Below are 24,428 nucleotides of genomic sequence, written 5' to 3'. Positions count from 1 at the left end.
CTATGTCTAATTTATTTAGCAATTTATGTATTAATCCACGAACTGCAGGGACAGCTTTGTCCCAACAGACAGGAGCAGCAGACCCTCAGCTGCCTCCTCACAACAATCATAAGTGGAACTGTAGGGGACGCCCTGGGGTTGGGCTGAGGGTGGGAATGGGAGCATGGGAGAAGTGGGGAGGGCTGAACTCTGGAGTGGAGCTAAATAGATACTGATCTGCTAGTGACAGAAAGAGCAAAGATTAAGTGAAGAAAGAGGTGACAGAAAAGTCACTGGGTAGAGAGACACTGGCACAACCGCTGTGCAGATTCATGGGTAAAATAATCGAGCTTTTGGTGAGGAAAGTTCAAAAGAGCATTGTCAAGCTTTGAAATTGTGTCAGCTTGAAGCATTGCTAGGATGAGTTTTGTAATAGTTTGTGATTGCTTCTCTATAGCAAATTCAATATTAGGAGAAAATGATTTCGCGTTTCCAGAAAGACATGTATCAAATTATAATTGTAAGATGTCTGGTAATTTAGTTTTTAAGCATAAGAAGAGTAAATTACTTTAAAATGGACCCAGGATTTTGCTTTTATTCAGGTATTATGAGACCAACAGATCAGGAGACAATTGTCATGAAAAAGATCATTACTCACAGTTGAATTTGAGAGGAGGGAAATGCCAGGTCACACAAGATCACAGCAGAGGATACTGAGGTTAGTTGCAGGCAATGAGATTGGAGTACTGCAAAAAAAAAAAAAAAAAAAAAGTAGGGGTTTTCAGGGGAGGGAACCGGCAAGGCAGGCTAAGCAGACCAAGTGGGTTTAGGATGGGGTAGATTAAATAATTCCAGAGGGCTGAAGGTGTGGACGCTGCCCCTCTCTGTCTGATGTCTAATTATGGGATGATTGGCAGGGGAATGGTGTCCCTATAGTATGAAGAGGCAGGTGAGGGGTATGGGCTCAGGGTTTATTAGTTTACATACAAAGGTGACATGGAGAAAAGTCATGTTGTTATCTCTAAAAAGCTGTTAACCCTGGGAAGAATAGTCACTCCCTAGTTAGCAAAGCCTCAGATGTCAAAACATCAGATACAGAAACTAGAACATGTAGTTAATATAGTTAAGTGCAGTGTTCCCATGTTTGCTTTCTTAACACATGGAAAAATAGTTCATACTAGCAATAAAAATTGCTATTCTCATACTAAAATCCTCTTGGGGGGATTGGGAGAAGAAAGCCAGCATTGCATGGCTGCATTAAGGAAGCATAACAGATTCACTAGGACTTACCCAAATTTGGAGCAACCTTGACATGGAGAGAACCCGAGTCTCTCTCTCGGTGTTCTGCTGGGTGACCATTGCTGATGGGCGGATTCTGACGTGCTGCAGGAACCGTGTGTCTTAATACAAGAGGCTTCAGTAGTGACGTGTTGATTTGGTATGGGCTCTGTTTTTTCAATTGTTTTTCTTCCCCAGGGAATTTTTCATGAGGCAAACAAAGCAAACCCTGTGTTTTCATTATTATAATAATTATCAAGAAGAGCTTGAATGACGATAGAGTTTTATAGCTAAGGTCTGTCACTTCTTCACCTATCATCTCTCACACCCCAGTATCCTATCTTTAAATCATTTGTACAGTGTTCATGTTTATATATTTCAAGTGGTACTTATATATACTCACATGGACAGGTAATGCACTCCATTACTATCTAAATTATACTCGTCTTTTCATATACAGCTAGGAGTTTCACTCCTTTTGAATTGTTCACTCATTTGCCTCATGTTAATTGAGTGCCTGCTCTGTGCCAGGATTATTTTAGTAGGAAGCCAAGCACAAAATAAACAAAACAGTTTCTTATGTGATGCTGAAAATCTAAGGATGGAGTCATATAACTTAAAAAGTAAACAAATTCAGAGTGTTCCAGACAGTGCCATAGAGAAACAAAATAAGGTGGGAGGAATAGAGTGCCAAACAGAAGAGAACTATGGCTATTTTATGTGGATTGGCAGGGCAGGCCTTGCTAATAAGGTGAACAGTCTGCCTTGTTGTAAGCTTCCCAACCAGGGGGGTATGCCTTGAGATGGGAATCCACTTGGAGTATTCAGAAAAATCAAGGTTGGTATGACTAAAATAAAGTGACAGAAAGAGAAAAAAGTGAGATAAAATCAGAGGGTGAAGTGTGGCACCTTGTCCATTTGGTGTTTCTATAACAGAAGACACATTATAAGTGATTTATAAAGGAAAGTCCTACAGATATCCAACATCAACGTGCCAACATGTGTCAAGGGCCTGTGTTGGTCAGCCTTCCATTACTGAGACAATTACCTAAGATATTCAGCTTAAAAAGGAGAACAGTTGATTTTGGCTCAGAGTTTTGGAGGTTTCAGTTCATGGTCAATTGACTTGTTACTCTTTTTTTTTTTTTTTTTTTTTTTTTTAAATTTTCTTATTTGTTTTAATTACTTATACATGACAGTAGAATGCATTTATGCACTTTGATATATCATACATAGATAGGATAGAATTTCTCATTTTTCTGAGTATACATGTTGTAGAATCATATTTTTTTTTCTTTTCTCATCTAAATTTTTTTTTTTTTTTAATTTTTTTTATTGGTTGTTCAAAACATTATAAAGCTCTTCACATATCATATTTCATACATTAGATTCAAGTTGGTTATGAACTCCCAATTTTACCCCAAATACAGATTGCAGAATCACATCGGTTACACATCCACATTTTTACATGATGCCCTATTAGTAACTGTTGTATTCTGCTACCTTTCCTATCCTCTACCATCCCCCCTCCCTCCCCTCCCATCTTCTCTCTCTACCCCATCCACTGTAATTCATATCTCTCCTTGTTTATTTTCCCATTCCCCTCACAACCTCTTATATGTAATTTTGTATAACAATGAGGGTCTCCCTCCATTACCATGCAATTTCCCTTTTCTCTCCCTTTCCATCCCACCTCATGTATCTGTTTAATGTTAATCTTTGAGCCAGTGGCAAGGCTGTATATGGTGGTGGGAGCATATGCAACAGAAGAAGCTGCTCAGTTCATGGAGGCCAAGAAACAGAGAGACAGGAAATGACCAAGGTCCCAATATCTTTCTAAGGCCATTTTTTCTCAATGATCTACCTTCCTTCTTCTAGGCTTTACCTCCTAAAGGTTCAACCACCTCCCAATAACACTGCAGGCTGGCAACGAAACCTTTTAACACATGGGCCTTTGGCAGACATTCAAGATTCAAACAGCAGCAGGCCTTTCTGTGTCCTCCCATGTTGGAAAGCAGAAGGTCAAGAGAGTTCACATATGAGAAAGAGTACGAGAAGAAGAGAGGGTTCAACTTGCTTACATCACAAATCTACCATTTGACAACTGACCCAGATCCCTCATGACTTAGTCACTCTTAAAGGTCTCATCTCTCAACACTGTTGCACTGGAGAGTAAGCTTCCAAAACATAGGCTTTGGGGCACATTCAAACCATAGTAACTGGGAACTGGGAAAGGAAAATGTTGGGATTTGTAAACTCTTCTTGAGTGAACATGGAAAGCTATGGGCATGTTTTGAACAGAGGAGGAGCAAGGAGAAACTGATATTCTCACAGAATTGTGCTGCTTCTGAAAACAGGTTAAGAGCAGAAATTAGGGGACTTTTGCAATATTTTAGTTGAAGGATAATGGAGGATTGGACCAATGATAAAAGTGGAAGTAAGGAGAAGTGTAAGAGTCTATATTTTGCATGCTGAGTCAGTTGGGTTTTCTGTTAGATCAGAAATGGAATAGAAAAAGAATGATAATTCTAAAATACAAAGTTATTGACTAAGAAAATGTAAGAATAAAATTTTCACTGCATTGGGGAAGACTTTAGGAGGAGTAGTTATGGTGCAGGAGGTAAGTGAGGTGGTAAGAAGACTAAGGAGATCAATCTTGGAGCGATTAAATCTGACATTCACATGGAAACGCTGAGTAGGCAGTCAGATCTTCAAGTCTGGAATTCAGATGAAATTGGAAACCACCTCAGAAAACTTGGAATGGAACCACCATTTGACCCAGTTATCCCATTCCTCGGTATACATTCAAAGGACTTAAAATCAGCACACTTCAGTGACACAGCCATATCAATGTTTTTAGCACCTCAATTCAAAATAGCTAAGCTATGGAACCAACCCAGGTGCCCTTCAACAGATGAATAGATAAAGAAAATGTGCTATATATACATAATGGAATATTCCTCAACCATAAAAATAATGACTTCATGAATTCTGTAGGTAAATGGATGACTTTGGAGACTATCATGCTAAGTAAAATAAGCTAATCCCCCCCAAAACAAGGTCAAATGTTCTTTTTGATAAGCAGATGCTACCACACAATAAGAGGGAGGGGACAGGAAGAACAGAATTTCAGTGGATTAGACAAAGGGAAATAAAGGGAAGGGAGGGTATAGGAATAGGAAAGACAGTAGAATGAACATGGTATGACTTTACTTATGTTCTTATATGAATACTCCACGGTGAATCTCCACATCATGTACAATCACAAGACTAGGATCCTAATTAGAACAAGATGCATTCCATGTATGTATAATATGTCAAAATATACTCTACTGTCAGGTATATCTAAAAAAAAAGCAAATAAATTTTTTTAAAATAAATAAAAATGAAAGAAATTGGAAATCATATAGGTTCTATTTATAGTTATGGGACTGAAGAGCATCACATAGATATTGAGCACTATTCACAACAGCCTAAATGTGGAAACAATCTAAATATCCATTGACACAGAGGAGGGCCAAAGACCAAGGACCAAGGACCTGGAAACAGCATTAGATGGAGTAGAGTAGATGGAAAGAAACTAGGAAAAGAGATGGAAAAGGATTGGCCAGCTACTTGACCAGAGCCAATTTAGGAAAGTATTTACAAAAGGAGGGAACAATGGAAAATGTTGCACTTAAGACAATTTAGATAAGGCAAATGAATTGACCATAGGATTTAGCAATGTGGAGATTTAGGGGAACCTTGAGAACAGATATTTTCAGTGGGTGTAGGGTTTAATGTCTGTTTGGAGAGTTCAAGAGAGAATTAAGGAAGAAATATAAAACACAGTCTTATACTTTGGGGTTGAATTTTGCTGTAAAAGCAGAGATATGGGATGGTAGATGAACTACAACATGGAATAAAGAGGAACTGTCCAAAATCTTCCTTTACTATTCTGGACCATGTTTCTCTTTCTCCATAACTGGCCCAGCAGAGTTGCTCAGTACCCCATTGGGAAAAAATATGGATATGTTTTGACATATGCTACATTATACTGCTTTGACATTATATCATGGATGTTTTTATTGGTTAATCAATTCTGGATTGAGAACTATTACTCTGACATCTTACATTTGTAGCATTAACAACGTGCAGACTAAAACTCTACACGGTATACACATTTTGCATATAATCCTCTTAGCCAGTCCTGGAACAAATGAAGATGGATTTGTTTACCTGCCTATCTTCCTCCATAGTCTGTGATTTCACATCGCCAAGGCCCATGTCTTGATGGTCTCTATATTTTTAGAACACAAACACTACCTAAAGATTTGAGACTTTTAATGTTGATTGGCAAACATGAATTAACAAAGGAATGAATAGCAAGTAGTGCAGAGGTCTTTGCTGAACATTATCACCATCTAAAAACATGCAAACTTCATAAAGAACAATTCCTTGAACTTATTGCTAATGGTAATACAGGTGGGAGAAAATCTGGTAAAAAGCCATTCATGGAACTCAAATAGATCTTACAGACTTGAACTGGTTGTGTGAATATCAAAAATAAGGAAAAGTGATTTTTAGCGTCTTAACTCTCAGAGATTATTTTCTTTAAATTTGTCACACTTTGAAAATGTGGCTAATCTATTAAGTACTTTATTATTATAATTCACTTGTTCTTCACATTTCACTGACCATAATGATTTAATTTATTATTAAGAAGAACATCACTCACTGTGGTTAGAATTTCATTATGGTCCAACACTAATAAATCATGTGCTATTAAAGTTTAATACCACCAAATCTTCAAATTAAACAAAATCAGCACTTGTATCCAGTGTTGGTTCCATGGTGACAGTTTTGCTGTGAAGTCTGCCTTGTGGCTTTGTGGCCAACTGACACCCAATTCAAGAGAATGAGCTCAGGATGCTCATTCAGTGTTGAGCTTAAGGCTAGATATTCAAACTCCACAGAAACCTAATACTAAGTCAGGAATTCTTTTTCAAAGTAGAAGAATTATTTTCCAGTGAGGATATAACTTTGCTGTAAAATCTTACAAAATACTGAGATTCCTTTAATGATACTTGTTCCCTATAACATTCAATTTGCTCCAGACACTTCTGCCTAACAGGTCTGCAGGTTCTTAAGTCCCAGTGTGGGGCTGATAACATACACTACAGCCTGAAACTGGAAGAGTGGTCCTTTTACATGGGGCCCAATGCCATGTTTTTCCCCTCGGCTTAACTAAATTTTAGACAGGTTTCTTCTTGACTAAGGAATCCTGACTTACCTTTTCTTAGAACATATACTTTCAAAAACTTGCCATGGTAAATTCTTTCTCTGACCCTGTGAGATGTTAACCTCTCCAGCCTTCTGCCAGCTTTACAACCCAGAAAAGGTTTTTTTCAAGAATCTGGGAATGATCCCTTCTAAATGTAATCATTGATAGAGATAGCACCCCTATCTCCCAGTCCCTGTGGAAGGGTTAGAGCCAATGTGTGGTGATAAAGCAACTATTAGCAGACAGTCTACTCACACTGAACAATGTCTTCCCTGTGCTTCCTCCAGTCTCCCAGTACTTTTTCACTAGCTCGTCCAACTTCCTTTTATTATTTGTTATTTTTAATGATACATGATAGTAGAATGTATTTTGATATACATTCAGGGAGATGACTTCCTATTCTTATGGTTGTTCATGATGTGGAGTTACACTGGTTGTGTATTTATATCATCCAATTTATTACACTGTCTTTCCCATTCCCATCCCCCCTCCCTACCCTCGTCCCCACCACCACGCATAATACAGTGAACCTCTACTCTCCCCCAGTCCCTACCACCTATTGTGAGTCAGCATCCACATATTAGAGAGAATATTCAGCCTTTGATTTGGGTGGATTGGCTTATTTCACTTAGAATGATAGTCTCCAGTTTCATCCATTTACCAGCAAATGCCATCATATCATTCTTCTTTATGGGCAAGTAATATTTCATCATGTATATATACCACATTTTCTTTATCCATTCATTGGTTGAAGGGCACTTAGTTTGGTTCTATAACTCAGCTATTGTGAATTGAGCTGCTATGAAAATGGATGTGGCCACATCACTGTATTATGCTGATTTTAAGTCCTTTGGGTATAAACCAAGGAGTGAAATAACTGGGTCAAATGGTGGTTCCACTCCAAGTTTTTCTAAGAAATCTTCATACTGCTTTCCAGAGTGGTTGCACCAATTTGCAGTCCCATCAGCAATGTATGTGTACCTTTTCCCCACATTCTTGCCAACATTTATTGTGACTTGTGTTATAGTTAAAGCTTTGTCCCAGGGTTTCATAAACTGATGTCCAGACCACTCACGTATAATCGAATCAAGCCTTTATTGAAGCACACCAGTGGCGGCTGACCAGAACATAAAGCTGTTCCCCTGATCAGCCCGGAACAATTGCAAGGGCACTCCTTATAAGCCTGAAAACCGCAAAAGGGATGTTCAGGGGGTCTAGCCAATGCAAGCAAGCCAGGTTACAGAAGCAGGACAGTGCAGTCAAGCAGAGGGAAACCTAATCAATCACAGTTATCCCAGTTACCCCAGTTACAGAAACAGAGCCCCGTTACCCTAGTTACAGAAACAATGCCCCATTAGGTAGTTCCATGTTCTTAAAGGTTTCTATAGCAAAAGGAAAAGAACATCTTGCTTCAGTCATGACCTTTCTACTTGGCATGGTTGTTTTACAGGATGAAGTTATAAAACAAAATGGAGTCACATTTGCTCCTACTATCACACTTGTATTCTTGATAATTGCCATTCTGGCTAGGAAGAGGTGAAATCTCACTATAGTTTTAATTTGCATTTCTCTAATTGCTAATGATGTTGAACACTTTTTCACATATTTGTTGACCATTCATATTTCTTCTTCTGTAAAGCATCTGTTTCTTTGCCCATTTATTAATTGTCACCCAACTTTTAAACATTCCTTCTGTGTCAGTGGGAGTTCAGTTTAGTTTTACTCCTCTATTGCAATAGTCTTGAATAAAGTCATCTTTGAGTTCAATCTTTCTCTTCTGTTGAAGTAGACTTGAATAAAATCTCCCTTGTATGTTTAACTCCATCTGATGCAAATTTTCTTTAACACCACATCAAGCTTATGGGTTATTTGATAAATGGGCCAAAGCAGTACCACTAACTGTGAATGTTACTTAAAAAAATATAAAGTGTAAGTTTTTTTTCTCCTTGTAAGAGCATATTGAACCCATAATCTTTGGAAAGTTCATATATATTAATAAATTCTGCTCAAGGTAAAATTATGCCCCTTTCTCCTTTGTCTAAAATCCTCAGGGTTCATTCCCATATATTTCCTAAATTTATACTAATATAAATTAATGAAATTATTCAGTTCTTTAGTTGAGTAAATATTCTCTGTATAGAAGGACTAGACACTTACTTGCTCCTCTGGATACATTTGTTCTGACTCTGGATAGAAGATGATGAAGAAGATGAAGATGACTGTCCTTCTTATGCACAAGGACAATTGACAACCTTGGGCATGACACTTATCAAAGGTGAATTTTTTATAGAGTTTTCAATCAAGAAAACATCATAGCAATCATACAGAGGACAAAGGTGTGGCAAGCCAGCCATGGGCAGTGTGTGTGTGAACTATGAGCATGAATACATGAGTGGATTGGACTGACATTGCCTCTCTGCTTATGATCACTCTGCCTATGATCCCCTCACAGCACATGAGATGGGAGTGGCCTTCCAAGATGTCAGTCAATGTGCTGACTGCAAGATATCAGGAAGCTAGACTCAACCCCCTGAAACCTGACCCCTTGCCTCATGTGGGGTGGAACTTCCTTGTGTCTTCCCCTCAAAAAAAGGGCTTCAGGACATGCTGCTCCCTCTCTTTCTTGCCTGCCTTGCCCCCACCCCTTTGTGGAAGCTGTGGTGAGGAATCATCACTGAACCCAAAGAGAAAGGTATATTGTCTATCTGTGTGATTATTTCGTGCCAGCCCAGTTCACCTGGAGTGACCCTGACTGATTTAGTCATGTGTGGAGGCACAAAAGGTTGTTTTTGCTGACAAAAGTGTTTCTTTGGGGGGATTTCAGGGTATTTAGATTTATCTGAATTTATCCAAATCACAGGCCTACTCTTTCACAATGAAGGTCCCACTTTTCATTTTTGATTCATAGGAAACAAAGATTCATCACTAAATAATAGAAATAGTATCCAAATCTGTAAAGGAAACAAAAATATGAAGAAGCCTAGAAAGCCTGTAAATTCTATTTATTTTGTAGGGAAGCAACTCTATATTCAAGTCGCTTTTAATTTTAAAATTGCATCAGCCCTTTTTTTAAAGTGTAAGATAGTCATAAACTATCCTACTTTCAACCATGTCTTGAAGCAAGAATTCTAAACCAAAGTTTGGTATTTTCTTAGCTCTCAGTGCAGTATGAAGCAGCTATCCTACTCCACAATATTAATATTCTTATTTATATGGTAATTTTCTGACTGATGTTTCATTTAAAGGACACATTTGATTCATAGGAAACACAGGTTGTAATTTTTAAGAATCATTTTGTCACCTTAGGGCTGAGACTACTTGTGTTCTTTTCACTTTCTATTGTGGTTTGGATGTGAGGTGTCTCCCAAAAGCTCATGTGTGAGACAATGCAAGAAGGTTTACAGGAGAAATGATTGGTTTGTGAGAGCCTTAACACAATAAGAGAATTAATTCCTTGATGGGAATTAACTGAGTGGTAACTGAAGGCAGGTAGGGTGCAGCTGGAGGAGGTGGGCATTGGGGACATGGCTTTGGGATATATACATTTTTTTTATCTGGTGAGTGGAGTCTCTCTCTCTCTCTGCTGTCTGACCATCATGTGAGCTGCTTCCCTCCCTACCACTCTATTTTCATGATATTCTGCCTCACCTCAAGCCTCAAGGAAAGGAGCCAGCTGTCTATGGACTGAGACCTCTGAAACCGTGAGCCCCCAAATAAATTTTCCCTCTTGTACAGTTGTTCTGGTTGAATTTTTTAGTCACAGCAGCAGGAAAAACCTGACTAAAATACTATCAATACCTGGATTCTCATTGCCTTCAGACCCAAGCAAGTGAGGTAATGAAACAAAAACTGAGAATGCTCACAAAAGCAGAAAATTCACAAGTGATTAAGGCAAATGATCCTAGAAGGAATTATATAGTGTAAAAATTAGTGAATAATAATACTAAACTTTTAGGTAAATTTAAATAAATATTTTGTGACCAATAATAATACTAATCATTAATTTTTTAAAAAACACACAAAATACTGAGCGATAGTATCAAGTGAACCATAAAAAGGGTGATTAGAATTTTAATCTAATGTCCTGTCACTATTTGACAAGCTATGTTCTTAATTACTTTTAGATTTTACTAATTATACATGACAATGTTTGAAAGCTTGGGGACATTTTCCAACACTAATAAAAAATTCTTCAATTCTCTGGATGTCTACTCACTGGGTGTCCAAAAATTCAATCCCATTCAACTGCATTCAGTTCTGTTACTATCTGGGTCCACAGATTTAAAGGTTCTGTCTGCAATACTGTCCCACTTCTGTTGCTAGTTGCACTGTCAGACCTCCCATATCAATGACCAACTGGCCATACATCAGAGATTTCTATAAATCAGAGATTTCTGAGATCTATTTCCAAGTTTGATAGTTTGCTAGAACAGCTCACAGAACTCTGGGAAGTATTATACTTACATTTATCAGTTTATTGTAAAGAATGCAACTCAGTGACACCAGATGAGAGTTACACACAGGGTAAGATATGGGGTGGATATGTGGAGCTTCCATGTTCTTTCAGAACCAACCCAGAAGCTCATTGTATCATTGCAGAAACTTAGTCTCTGCTTCCATTAGTATATAAGTCCAAAAGTTCCAACCCTCTAATCACTTGGTCTTTCTGTTGGGCAGCCCCATCTCGGGGCTATCCCAGAGCCCCATCCTAAGTCACCTAGTAAGTATAAATTCTGTGTTCTGGAAAGGGTTCATCACCAATAACACATGCTACTCTTATCATTCAGGACATTCAAGGGTTTTGAGCTCTGCACCAGAAAATAGAACAAAGACTAAATATGTTTGGTGTGTGTGTGTGTGTGTGTGTATTAGACCACAAAGATTCATCACTAAATAATAGAAACGATATCCAAATCTGTAAAGGAAACAAAAATATGAAGTGAAGGGGAGGGTATTGTTTTTCTCAATCCTCACAAAATCATAGTCCAGAAAGAATTCTATAACAAAAGACAGATTAGAGAAAAAACAAGTAAGTGTATTAATTCAAGCAGTGCATATCATGTGGGAGAAACCTCAGTTCAAAGGTGACATGGTGTCCTGGATTTTGTAAGATCTTCAGCCAAGAGCAGTAAGCTTTAGAGAAGTGACAGAACAAAGAAGAGAGTTGCCCCAGGCTTCTCAAGGTGGAAAACCACAGGAAGGAGTAAAACCCTGTGCAGTCATCCCTGAGCACCAAGGACAGCGCTGTACGGGAGAACCTACATCCTGCTTTTAGGCAAGAAAGTGGGAGCAGCAGGCAGGAGGACCTTCATCTTTCTGAATCTCTGCATTGCTTTTAGCCAAGTGGAGGAGAGCAGAGAGCTCCCCTGCCTTTTCATTGTTCACAGCTCAACAATCCTTTACATTTTGGGGGGGAATATTTTGGTTTCCTTTAGAATCAGACACACATGCTTCAATTAACCCAGTGAGGCCAGAAAAGGAGAAAGAAACATGTAAACAATAAAGAAAATAGTGCTATCTTAGATAGTAGAAATACATCCAAATACGTCACTAATTACAGTAAACATAAGAAAACTAAGCTCGCTAATTAAAACAGAAAGATTATCATATGGATTGGTAAAATAAGCAGCCATGCTCTGTTTAAGGAACACACAAATGTAAAGACTCAGAAAACTTGGAAGCAAAAGGACGAAAACAAAATATGACAAATACTACGTAAAGAAAGATTCAGTTGCTTTATTCAGATCAGACAAAATAGACTTTAAGGAAAGAGCAAGCATTAAAGGACATTGCTACATAATTATAAAAAGGTTTCAATTGAATGGCAAGATACAACAATACTAAGCATATGATTTTTAAAATAAGATAGTCTCAAAATGTATAAGAAATATATATTTTGGATTACAGGAAAACCAGGCACGTTGGCTATGCTGGGATATGTCAGTGCAGGCACCATAGCTCCACTTAGCACAGCTCTCAGATTCAGCTCCAAGACCTGGGATGGGCCTGGGCTTAGCAGCTAGATCCCAGAGCCAGTGTCAGCCTTTGCTTTCAGAGAGCTCCCTGCCCCTGATTCTATTCGGTTTGCTGTTTTGTTTTGTTTTCTTTTTTCCCTCTCTTTCATTTGGATTACCTTCTGACAATTTTCCTTACTATCCTGTTATGCTAGTAATTTATTTGAATATAAATGCTCTAATTTATCCAGTTTCTAGTTGTGCTACAACAGAAAGTTTTCAGAGCTTCCCACCATCCAGGCTGCTGGAAACCGATGCCATCCAGGATTTCTTCACTGTGGCTCTTGTTTCAATCCTCTCCCCTCACTAATGTCATCCGCATTCCGAGACCAAAATGATCTTTCTAAAATATCACTCAAATCGTGTCTCTTCCCTGCAGGAAAGTATTCTGGGTCTTCTGGCCACACTGAAAATAAATTAATCTCTTAGTCTGAAGAACATAATTCTTCAGGAACTGGCCTCTGTCTCTCTGGCCAGCATTGTCCAGACTCAGTACGGCAGGTATCAGTTTAGGACAGTTAAGTCTCTTTATGGTCTCAGCCCTCTGTGTTCTTGGGTATGTGGTTTTCCTGTCTGTAAGCTTCTCCCAATTCAGGATTGATATTTAATGAATATATACAAGCATGGGAACACTGGTTTTTAGTATATCAAAATTCTCATCTAGGAAATGTAAATTATCACTATGCTGTCCTTTTTTTTTTTAACAAGTTTCTTTGTTCCTTTGCATAAAATGGGGTGAGACTGAGGCGTGACTAGCTTTATAGTCTACTAGGAATAGAAGAGCTCACTTGAGCACATTTCCTCATGGATGGTAAGGAAATACACTCAAGGAAGCATGGCTGAATTTTTTTTTTTTTTTTTTGTACAGGGGATTGAACTGAGGATATTCATTCAATCACTGAGCCACATCCCCAGCCCTATTTTGTATTTTATTTAGAGACAGGGTCTCACTGAGTTGCTTAGTGCCTTGCAGTTACTGAGGCTGGCTTTGAACTCAAGATTCTCCTGTCTCAGCCTCCCAAGCCGCTGGGATTACAGGCATGTGCAACTGCATCCAGCAGCTGAATTTTTAATACAAAGAGTATGCTGACTTATTTGCATTTTGATTCATTTAGACTGAATGCTCACTATGTTTCAGGTACTGTGCTAGGTTCTAGGATTAAATGAAGAATCAAATAACTATGGTTGGTCCCTTCCTTCTTGGAGTTTACAGTCAAGTGTGTGTGAGAGAGAGAGATGGATTTTAATTTCTAATTACTCAAACAAATACATAATTATTTGTTGTGAAAAGGATGTGAAGGTAAACTATCTAGTGCTATAAAAACTGGTGACGTGAGCTTAATGTAGCCCAAAGGATAAGAGAAAGTCTCCTTTGTAAAGTTACAATGTCTTGAATCTAGAAAAATTACTTGCTAATAGCAGAGCAGGCAGAAGAACTACTAGGCTGAGGATCCTAACATATAGTCCTTAGAGAGGAGAGATGGTACATCTGTGAAGCAGATAGAAATTATGGTCTGTGTGCATGTGAGTAAATGGAGTGGTGGAAATGATGTTGGTTGACATGCACCTGAAGTAAACAAGGAAACAGATCGCATAGCATCCATTAGGTCAGATTAAGGATTCTGAGTTCCATTTTGACCTCACTGGGAAGCCACTGGAGAATTTTAAGTAGGAGACCACTATAACAAGCTAGGGAGGATAGGAATAGAAGTAACCACCAGTTAGGACATCCCTTCAATATTCCTCGTGGTTGCTGACCTTGACTTTCCTTAAGGAGGTAACATTGGAGATTAAGATACATGGATTAAAAACGCCTTCTAAAAGTAAAATAAACAAGATTGTGGGGAACAAGTGGAAAGATATGTGTCAAGATGAAATCAATAGAATCATTTTCATAATCAAACCACACAATCAGACCAAAGCTATTTTCAGCACTTCAGGGCTTTCTTGACTTATCAAGAGAATCTCTTAAGACTTCCTGGAATTGCTATTCAGAATTTGAGTTGGTGGTGTTGACACATGATGGGGAAGATTTAGCAATAAACATTTACAATACTGTCTAGGTAATAGAGTTGTTAGCAACAATGTTATTGTTGCATGGACAAACATGTTATGAACTCACTCACAAGGTTCTTTTCAGGAGCCTTCATATAAATTCTAAACCATAACACAAGTTTAGGTTCTTTCTCATCTTCCTTCAGATGAAAGTTAAAATTTATTAAAATTAACAATTGTGCTTCCTTTCTATATAAGACTTTTGACTACCCAATCCCTATAAATTTAAAACCAAATTTTGAATAAAATTGTTTTAATTTTGAATAAAACTCTTCTTAGTTTTCATTCTTTATTCTAAACAAAGGCAATATCACATGTTTAAAGAGCACATCATGACTTGGTTCTTGATTATATTTTCTATCCTTAGGATAGTTTTAGTCACACATATCAGAAACTTCAGCTCACACTGACTTAATACAGGGACTCACAATATCTGAAAAATCCAGAAGTTTGATCCTGTTTCTCTGTGATTCCCCTGGCTTCCTGCCTCCTCCTCAGGTCTGCTCTCTTGATGGTTGCAGGATGGTGGCTAGAAGAAGATGATGATATTCTTTCTCACTCATATCTAGAGGACAAAAGGACATGAATTTACAAAGGCCTCAATCAGGAAACAAAGGCCTCAATCTCTGCTTTGCCCAGATTAACCTGAACAAATTGCATTGAATAGGATAATTAGTTTGTTTTGACTGACATTAGACAATGTAGACCCAATTGTGGTGTTGGTGACTTCTGACTCCAACACAATTCATAACTGCCACAAAATGAGGAAAGATGTCCCCCTTCTCTTCTTTTGTGGTACTAGTGTAAGGGTCCGGTGAACGTCAGAGGAAGAGACCACCAAGAGACCGGCTCATGCAAAAGCAAGTGGGGTTTATTGAGGATCCAATCCAGCGCGCTGGAGCTCCGTGCTCACTCAAGAAGGGAGAGCAGCCCAGAGCCCAGAGCAGGGGTTGTGCAATGCTTAAGTACACTTTTTAGGGAGGGCGGGGACTTTACATACATCACAGTCTCCTTTAACAAATCATCATACACCGTGGGAAAATCAAACAACAATTTCTAAACATGATTAGTTCATTCATTGGCGGGAACAGGTTGGGCGGGGGTGATAGGTCAGTTCTAAAGCAGGGTACACATTCAAACTGATTGGTTTAGGCCCTGCAATGCCTACGTGCAAGATCACACAGGGCCCTAAGTTATTAAACAACCAGGCGGTCAGGGGGAATATTTACTGGGCAGTTCGAGTATTGTCTTAACAGCTACAGGAATTTCAGGTTTTGGGTGTAACATAGGAACTTAACAATACCTGGTCCTTTACATTTTAACTCAGGCCTTGCAGCTTAGAAACTTTACAATGCCCGGTCTTTTACACTTTAACTTCAATTTCTTTTACCCTTACACTAGGGATTGAGCCTAGGGTTTAGCACATGCTATGCAACTGCTTTACCACTGAAGATCCCCAGCCTAGAAGGATGGTTCTTTAGAAACAAATGTTATAACTGGTAAGATTTCTGAAAGAAGAGTTGTTGGCTGGGGCAATGAAAACAAGCTTTTTGGAGTATGAGTTTGAGATACCCATGGATCATCCAGGTTTAGAGAAAGCAGTGGTACAGGTTAGCATCTCTAACTGGAACACAAAATGCACCAGCATTTAAAACTTTTTGAGCACATCTATGATGTTTCAAGTGGAAAATTTCGCACTTGAGCTTATGCAATGGGTCACAGCCAAAGCACAAGTACACTGAAAATATTGGATTACATTATCCTCGGGCTATGTGTTTATGAAATATAAATGAATTTCATGTTTAGACTTGAATCCAGTCTTGAAGCCATCTCATTAAATATATGCAAATATTCCCAAATTTGACAAAGTCCAAAATCGGAACCACTTCTGGGCCCAAGCATTTCAAATAAAGTAGACTCAACCTGTGGAACCTCAAGTCAAAAATCAAACTAAAAGTATTGAGATATCTTACTCCAAAATTTCTCTAATCTTTATTTTTAGTGTATATTGCTTTTTGATTTGTGTCTGGATTTATCAAAAAATGTCTTTGCTCATAAAATTTTAAAAAGGAATATCCTCTTGAAAAGTAAGGGAGTGGGGGGTGACTGGGAGGATGGATGCCACACAGTCAGGGTCTCCACATACTTCTCCATGGTTTTCTCACTAACTCTAACCCTGCAGTGTATGTTCTGGAAATCATGAAGTTCTAGATCGTCAAAAAAACCCCATGAACTCTTTTCTCTGTGCCTGCCTTCATGGAGTCTCTTTTGCTTGCAGTCCTTCCCCTCAACCCTAGGATAGTGCATAGCTTTCTTTCATTTATCCTTATGGTCTCTTCTCAAATGCCATTACATCAGAGTTAACTTCCTTTAACCATTCTACGTAAAAAGAGAAGCTGTTCATTGCTCTCTTTCTTTTAGTCTTTTTTGATCTTCTAAATACCATGTTATACGTTTGTTCATCTACTGTTTGTCTTTTCTCCACTGGAATGCACAAGCCATGAGGGCAAGGATTTTACCCATTTATAAAAGAAATCTACCTGCCAAATAGTAGGTATTCACTAAATATAGTTGAATGGATGAATGAATTCTCCAACTCTCACCTTAGGGTATTTTTTTCTTCTTGGAAAATCTTTTGTGATTTTTTTTTAATTAGGTGAAGCTCCCCTCCTGGATGATCTCATAGTATTTTATACCTTCCCCACTAAAGCACATATTATAACTTGTAACTGCTACTCAATTTTCATCTTTTCCCACTGGACTTGTAATGTTGTGATGACAAATATCACACATACTTTGCTCACAGTTGAGTCACTTTAAGAAATATTTATTTAGCTAATGAATGACATGCTTGGAGTTTAATGTAATTCAGATAGTGTACACATCCAGAACTTGCAGGAAAAGATAGCTTCAAAGTTATATAGATGCTGACTTTATGTTTTCAGCTTGTCAAGCCTTAAATCCTGGAAAGCAATTTTCTATTTAGCCTCTAGCCTTATGTCTTTTGATTTTGACCTGACCTGGTTTTTATGTTTGGTGTCTATTGTGAAGTTATTTGAGCATCAGTCTCAAATGTCCTATGTCTGATGGAATGAAAGGGCTAGGCTACAGGGAGATCAATGCACCCCACTCTATGCAATCTGCATGTAAGAGACTTGCTAAATATTGCATTATTCTATATTATTATAACTTCTGATATGCTATGGTAAATCTACAAACAAAATACATAATTTTTTATTTTGTTTTGTGAATTGCAGATAATTGCTCTCTACTCTATCTTATCTGTCATGCAAATCTTGGTATTTATAATAAACAATGACAAGAGTACACATACTCTCATTCACTCCAGTGACAATACATCTAGTAATTTCTATTATGTCTTTCTTTTGTGTAAATCACCAGATTTACAAGTATCATTAGGCTGTAAGTACTTCAGAGTACTAATTCATTATTTATACAGCTCATAACCTTTTATTAAGCTTTCATTGCATATTTGTAAATTGAAATTTTATTTATTTCCCATACATCTACTAATTTCCTGCTATGTGTCAGGTACTAGGTGAGGTGTTGAAGATTCAGAGATCAAAATAACACTTCCTTTTTAGGGATCTTCATTTAAAAGTGAGGCAAACACTGAAGTATGCAGTTTGCAAATTGAGTGGGATTTATTTCTTAATAGGGCATGTACTCGAGGAATGTGGATGCCAAAGAGGAAATGCTCAAACCTTCTTGTGGTACTGAATGAGGGACAGAGAGAAGACAGACAGGGAAAGAAAAGAAAGAATAGGATTTTTTTTTAAGCCAAGGATGCTTAATCACTGAGCCACATCCCTAACTCTCTCTCTCTCTCTCTCTCTCTCTTTTTTTTTTTTTTTTGAGACAGGGTCTTGCTAAGTTGTGGAGGGCCTTGAAAAATTGTTGAGGCTGGCTTTAAACCTGCAATCCTCCTGCCTCAGTCTCCTAAGCTGCTGGGATTACAGGTGTGCACCACTGTGCCCAGCCAAGAGTAGGATTTTTATGATGTAAAAAAGAGAAGTGGGGACTAATGTCAAAGAAAATTGAGGCAAAGACATAAAGCCATGCAGTAAAATGGTGTGTTCCCCAAACTTTACATGTTTTAAATGATAATAAAGAGAAAGCAGGTGCTTACTGGGATTGGAGAGGTAACCAGAAGCCATATCATGGAGAGACAAAGCAACTGTGCTACTCTAGTCTTTAAGGAAAGATAACATTTTAAGTTGGGAGATAATATTAGGAAACATCCTTTGGCATTGGTGTGGAAGATAAATTGGAGCATGGAAAGAATGAAGCCAGAGCATCATTAGGAAGTTCCACAGCCCAACCAAGTGATCACTATGGCCTGATGTAATATATTTGGGGGAAAGCAGACTTGAAAAAATTTAATGATCAGTGTGGTACAAAAGAGAAAGAAATAAAGAATGACACCTGGGTTTCAGGCGGTAATGTGACTTCAGGTGGTAATGTCATTACCCATCATAGACACCAACAGAGGAGAGGTAGATTTAAGTTAAGTCCTATCAATAATGAGATGACATGTATGTTCAGTTGGATATATGTTCTAAACATTGAAAAAAGAGATCTGTCATGAAGATATGTATATGATCTGAAAGTTATCAGGGTAGAGATAATAGATAAAATAAAAGTAAGAATGAAATTGAGTTCATATTAATTAGCAACATAATCTGAATGAGTAAAATGAATTATTATCCTCAATAAGAGGGAGACTTCAGTGGTGGGTTGGGTTAATAAATACAAAATAGATGGTATGAAGTGAAGATCATAAAAATTTGTTTTTCCAAATGGCTTGGTCCTTATGGGAAGAAAGGTGATGAAGGAACAATAGAAAAGTCTGTCTCAGAGCAACCAAATATATTTATGTGCATCTTTCTTTCTTTATAATGTAAGAGAAGATTTTATCTGGTTTATAGAAGTAACCAGAAGTCATATTGAAAAATTGAGAGAGTCATGAAAGAGAGGGAGAGGAAGAAGGAAGGGGAGAGAGCTAGGAAGGGACCTGGGGAGAAGGAGCAAGATAAAAATATGGACGGAGGAACTCTGATAGAAGAATGAGGAAATGGGATCAAGGATCAAGGTGCAGAAATTAGCTTAGGAAAATGCTAGGGGCATTTTTTTTTTCATTCAAAATCAAAGTGGAAGTGTTGATGTAGAAACTGATATGAATAAATTTATAGCCATTTAGCTCTATTTGATTTCCTTTAAATTGAAATGCCCTGTATTCCACTTGCTATCTTTTGGAGGAAGTTTAAACAAGTTAGATACAGACTCCTTTTTCACTTTTCTTTTTCTAAGATACAGTCAGGTTGATTAATTTCTTCCATGGCAGCAAGTCAAGTGCTTTTTCTTTGACAACTCCCACTTGTTTTCTCATTGTTACACAATCTGAAGAGGTGGGTTGTATCTTTGTTGATGTCAATCAGCAAAGATTAAAGTTTATTGCAAATCTCGAGCTCAGCTGGATTCTGCCCTCCAAACTCAGGATTTTGAGTTAAATTTGCTCTCTTCAGGTTTCCAAAGGAATGACTCATAGCCAATAAATGCATAGCCTTTCATCCTCAAATTTTCCAAGGACAGAGTGTGGGGATGTGTCCAGGAGATGTTTAATAGCCCCTATTATATTGTTCAGCCTTAATTATCCATCTGGTTTCTCAGACAATTTATTATACTTTGAAAAATCTGAACAGATGGGTTATAGCAATTGAAATGGGGATAGGCAAGGGGGAGGTTCAGCAACGGCAAAAACCATTGAGAGGCAGAACCCAAACATATGATTTCTTTTCATTCTCACCACATCTCTGAGAAGTGCATATTATTATCATTGCTGGAGCAAAGCAACAACTGCTGGGATGAGGCCAGTGTAGGTACAGGTCAACCACTGGGGGCAGGCATACATTTAGCACATGTTGGTTCACATGCAAGAATGATTCCCATTGGAGAAGGGGATGTTTACAGTAGAGGAGGACGTGACAGAATGTATGAGTACCTAGAGGACCAGGGCCAGTAGTCATGTTTAGCAGTTGGGTATTTAAAATGTGGTCCTTTGGACTCATCAGCCAAAGAATGAAAAGGTAATTTCTTATTTTCCCTTACAAAGGAAGGGACAGCCAGGCCCACATTCTGGATTTCTAAGTGCTCTGTCCCAGAGGAATATTGTGATGGTCTGTTCAGGTTTTTGTAACAAATAATACACAGAGTAACATGAAAAGAGCAGAAAATGACTTCTTATAGTTCTGAAGGCTGGGAAGCCCAAGATAAGGTCCTGGGAGACTCAATATTCGTGAGAGCTAGCTTTCTTGTTTGTAGGTTGTGACTTCATGCTGTGTTCTCATATTATAGAAGGAGTGTCCCAGCCTTCTGGCATTTCCTTAGTAAGGGCAGAGCCTCCAAATCCTACCTCCTAATACCATTGCCCTCGGGACTAGGTATCAATATATGAATCTGAGGGAGGGTGGACATAATAAGCATTTAGAACATAGCAAGCATTCAAAAATTTTCATGTTTCAGAACTGAAAGTTGTAGTGACACCAACAAGAAATTCTTGCTGTATAGAAACAGAAGACAAAGGAAGGACTGCAGAGCTCCTTCCAACTGGGAAGGAAGCATAGTGACAGTTTTTGCAAAAGGCCAAGCCCCACCTCCCTCTCTTCTCCAAGGGAGCCCTCATTGATTTAAATACAAAACCCTGTTGAATCACAAATGTCAGTAAAGCTTTTCTAAGCAGTGGCTGCCTTAGCCAGAATGGAGCTACTACAAGGAGGCAGGTAGCTTCCTTCATGTTGATCTGAGGATGCAAACAAGCCAGATAAAATTGTGATAATTATGGATTGAAACCCAAGGTTTTCCCTTGTTTCTTCTGAAGTTTTGAAGCATCTGGATTCTTAAGAAACTTGAAGGAGAAGTAGCCATAACAATTACTGACCCAAATTTCTTAATAGCTTTGAGCAATGGTAGTGTTTGGAGACAATGTGCTATAATTAAGGGAAATCGAAAAGTATGGTATTCAGTGCACTTCAGTGTTTGAGAAAAGACAGCAGAGGGTTGTGGCAACCTCTAAGTCATCCAGCCCCCAAAGAGTTCTGTGAGTCCTATGGAAGAAGGTTATGGCAGAAGCTGAAGGGGTCATTTATTTTGGAGTCTGTCAAATACCTAACAACATTGCAGTGACCCAAGTGATAACAGTTATGTAGAAAGGAATTTGTTGTGGTCTGGATGTGTATGTTCCCCCAAATTCCTCTCTCAAAATTCTAACTTCCCCAAGATTTAGAGGATATTTTGCAAGAAAATGAAGGCAAATTCAGTGAAACTTTAGAGTTTGATAAAACCACTTAGACACACACGCACACATACATACACACACTAGTGACAACAGAGGACACGTTCAATAAATTTTCATGTTATGATTGAGGAAACATACTCATTAAAGTTAAGGGGTTTGCTTAAGCTCACCCCAATCTCCTTTGATGGAACTAACATTTAAAGTCTAGACTCTAGACTTCAAGTTCACCACTCACTTTGATACAACTGGTTATCCGTGAGGAGTTCTGCTCCCTCAGGTGTTGAAGTATAACATTAGAGAAGCACACCAAGGCAAATATATAAAACAGGGTTTATTTAACAAGGGGCAACACAGAGGCCAGGGCTGTGGCTCAGTGGCAGAACATTTGCCTAGCATGTGTGAGGTGCTGGTTTCAATCCTCAGCACCACATAAAAATAAATAGATAGATAGAAAGATAGATAGATAGAGGTATTGTATCCAACTACAAGGAAAAAAAATTTTTTTTTAAAAATGGGGCAACACAGACTTCTCCCAGGAGGGAGAAGTGGGCCATAGCTGGTATCCTGGTATCCCAAGAAGGTGTTTTGCCTTTTTTATATGTCCTAGGCTTTCTTTGTTCTCCTGCTCTCTCTTCCCTTATCTCTCCCAGGAGATCCTTGGTGGAAGGGCCAAAAGGTGAGAAACAGATGGGCTACAGGGGCCAAGTTGGAGTGATCTGGGCAGGAAGGGGGCATAATTAACAACTCCCTGTAGGGAGGGACAATCCCAGAAACTGGTTACCTTGGCAACAGGTTGGAGCTGGGGTAGGTTATCTTGATATGGGTGAAGGAAGTGCTCTGAAGGAATTAACATTTCAATTCCTCTATTCTTAGGATCAGACCCTTGCCTATCTGCCTGTCTAATTCTGGCTTCAACTTCATTATACCTTCACTACCTCCCCCCCCCCATTTTTAAATTTTTAAAATCTTAAATATAATACTCCTTATGAAATGTCTCATAAGGAGACGTAAGATCACTGGAAAATCCATTGTCTGTACCTATTGCAACACATATTCAGATCGTTTGAGCACTTTCAACAAAATGGTTTATTTACAATCTAACAAAGAAACAGAAACTAAATGGAGTGTCAAAAGATGAAGGCCCTGTTTCCACACAAATAATTGTAATAATCCTGAAATGTCACATTAGCATAAAGTGGAAATCAGGAAGAATAGATTCTCAAACATTTTAAAAGGTGAGCCACGGTAATGAGTATGCAAACTCAGGTTTGTTTCCTTGCCAGAAAATGAGTCTCTGCAATGCCTGTCTCCTAAGGTGTCCAGGTGTGGCTTGGGTATTGACAGCTTTCAGGGAACAAATTCCATCTCTTGCTGGGGATATAGCTCAGTTGGTAGAGTGCTTGCCTTGCATGCACAATTAAAAATGTCTAATTTTTTCTTAGAAATTCACTCAGTCTTTACATTTTTCTCATCTAACACTCTCTAATCTCAATAGCCCTGCTTTCCATTAGTCCCCAGTGAACACTCTTGCAGTTGATAATGTCCTGCTGGCCAATTGTGACTTTTCTTTTCCTCATTACTCCTAGATCAGGGAGCTTGGTCATCCATAATACATTAGAGCACGGGACTCCTTATCACCCAGAACTGCTTTAACATTTGTTCTGCACCTTCAAGCACAACTCCAGGGACAAAACATTCAGGAAGTGCCTTTATTTTTATTTTTTTCAGGAAGTGCTTTTCATGGTTGTTTTATTCCTTAAATTTACAGCATTAATTAGCTTCCTGAAAGGAAGGTGTTCAGAAGAAATCAAGCAACAGGAAGTTGTGCAAGAGGAAGCTGTTTTTTGTATTTCAGGAGGCTGTCACCAAAACACATTCTGTCTGTACACATTCACAAACACACGCAGCCCCACATTGTGTATAACAAGACCGGAATCACCATTTGTATGCACATTCAATCTACTGCTCCTAATTACTAAGGACTGCAATTATTCAAACTGATGAATTATAAAGCATTGTGTTGTCCTCCTAGACAGTGATAATACAGATGCCTGAATAATTAAGTTTGCCTTACTCTGGATTGAATATAGATAATCAACATAGAATATTATGAGAAACATAAACAACAAGAATAATGGAAATAAAAATCTCATGAGAAGACAACTTCTCTGGATCTTAGTCTCTGTATCCACTGAAGTATAATGACAAACACATGTAGGCACTCCGTAGATGTTTGTTGAATGAGTAAATGAATGCATTGGTAGGTGAATGACTGAAAGCAACAATAATTGCTCTGCTTAATTCTAGGATTGTTAAGGATAAATTGAGAATTTGGCACATGTTGAAATGTATACATACATATCTATATCTATAACTATATCTATATCTATATCAGTTTTTTCAGTACTGGGGATTAAACCCATAAGCACTCAACCATTGAGCCACATCCCCAGCTCTTTTTTGTATTTTATTTAAAGACAGGGTCTTACTGAGTTGCTTAGTGCCTTGCTGTTCCTGAGGCTGG

The sequence above is a fragment of the Marmota monax genome, unplaced genomic scaffold (genome assembly GCF_021218885.2).
Source record: "Marmota monax isolate L192 unplaced genomic scaffold, Marmota_monax_Labrador192_F-V1.1 WCK01_AAM20220418_F8-fsc00045, whole genome shotgun sequence".
In the NCBI taxonomy this organism is placed as follows: domain Eukaryota; kingdom Metazoa; phylum Chordata; class Mammalia; order Rodentia; family Sciuridae; genus Marmota; species Marmota monax.
Note: the sequence above shows the minus strand (reverse complement) of the source record.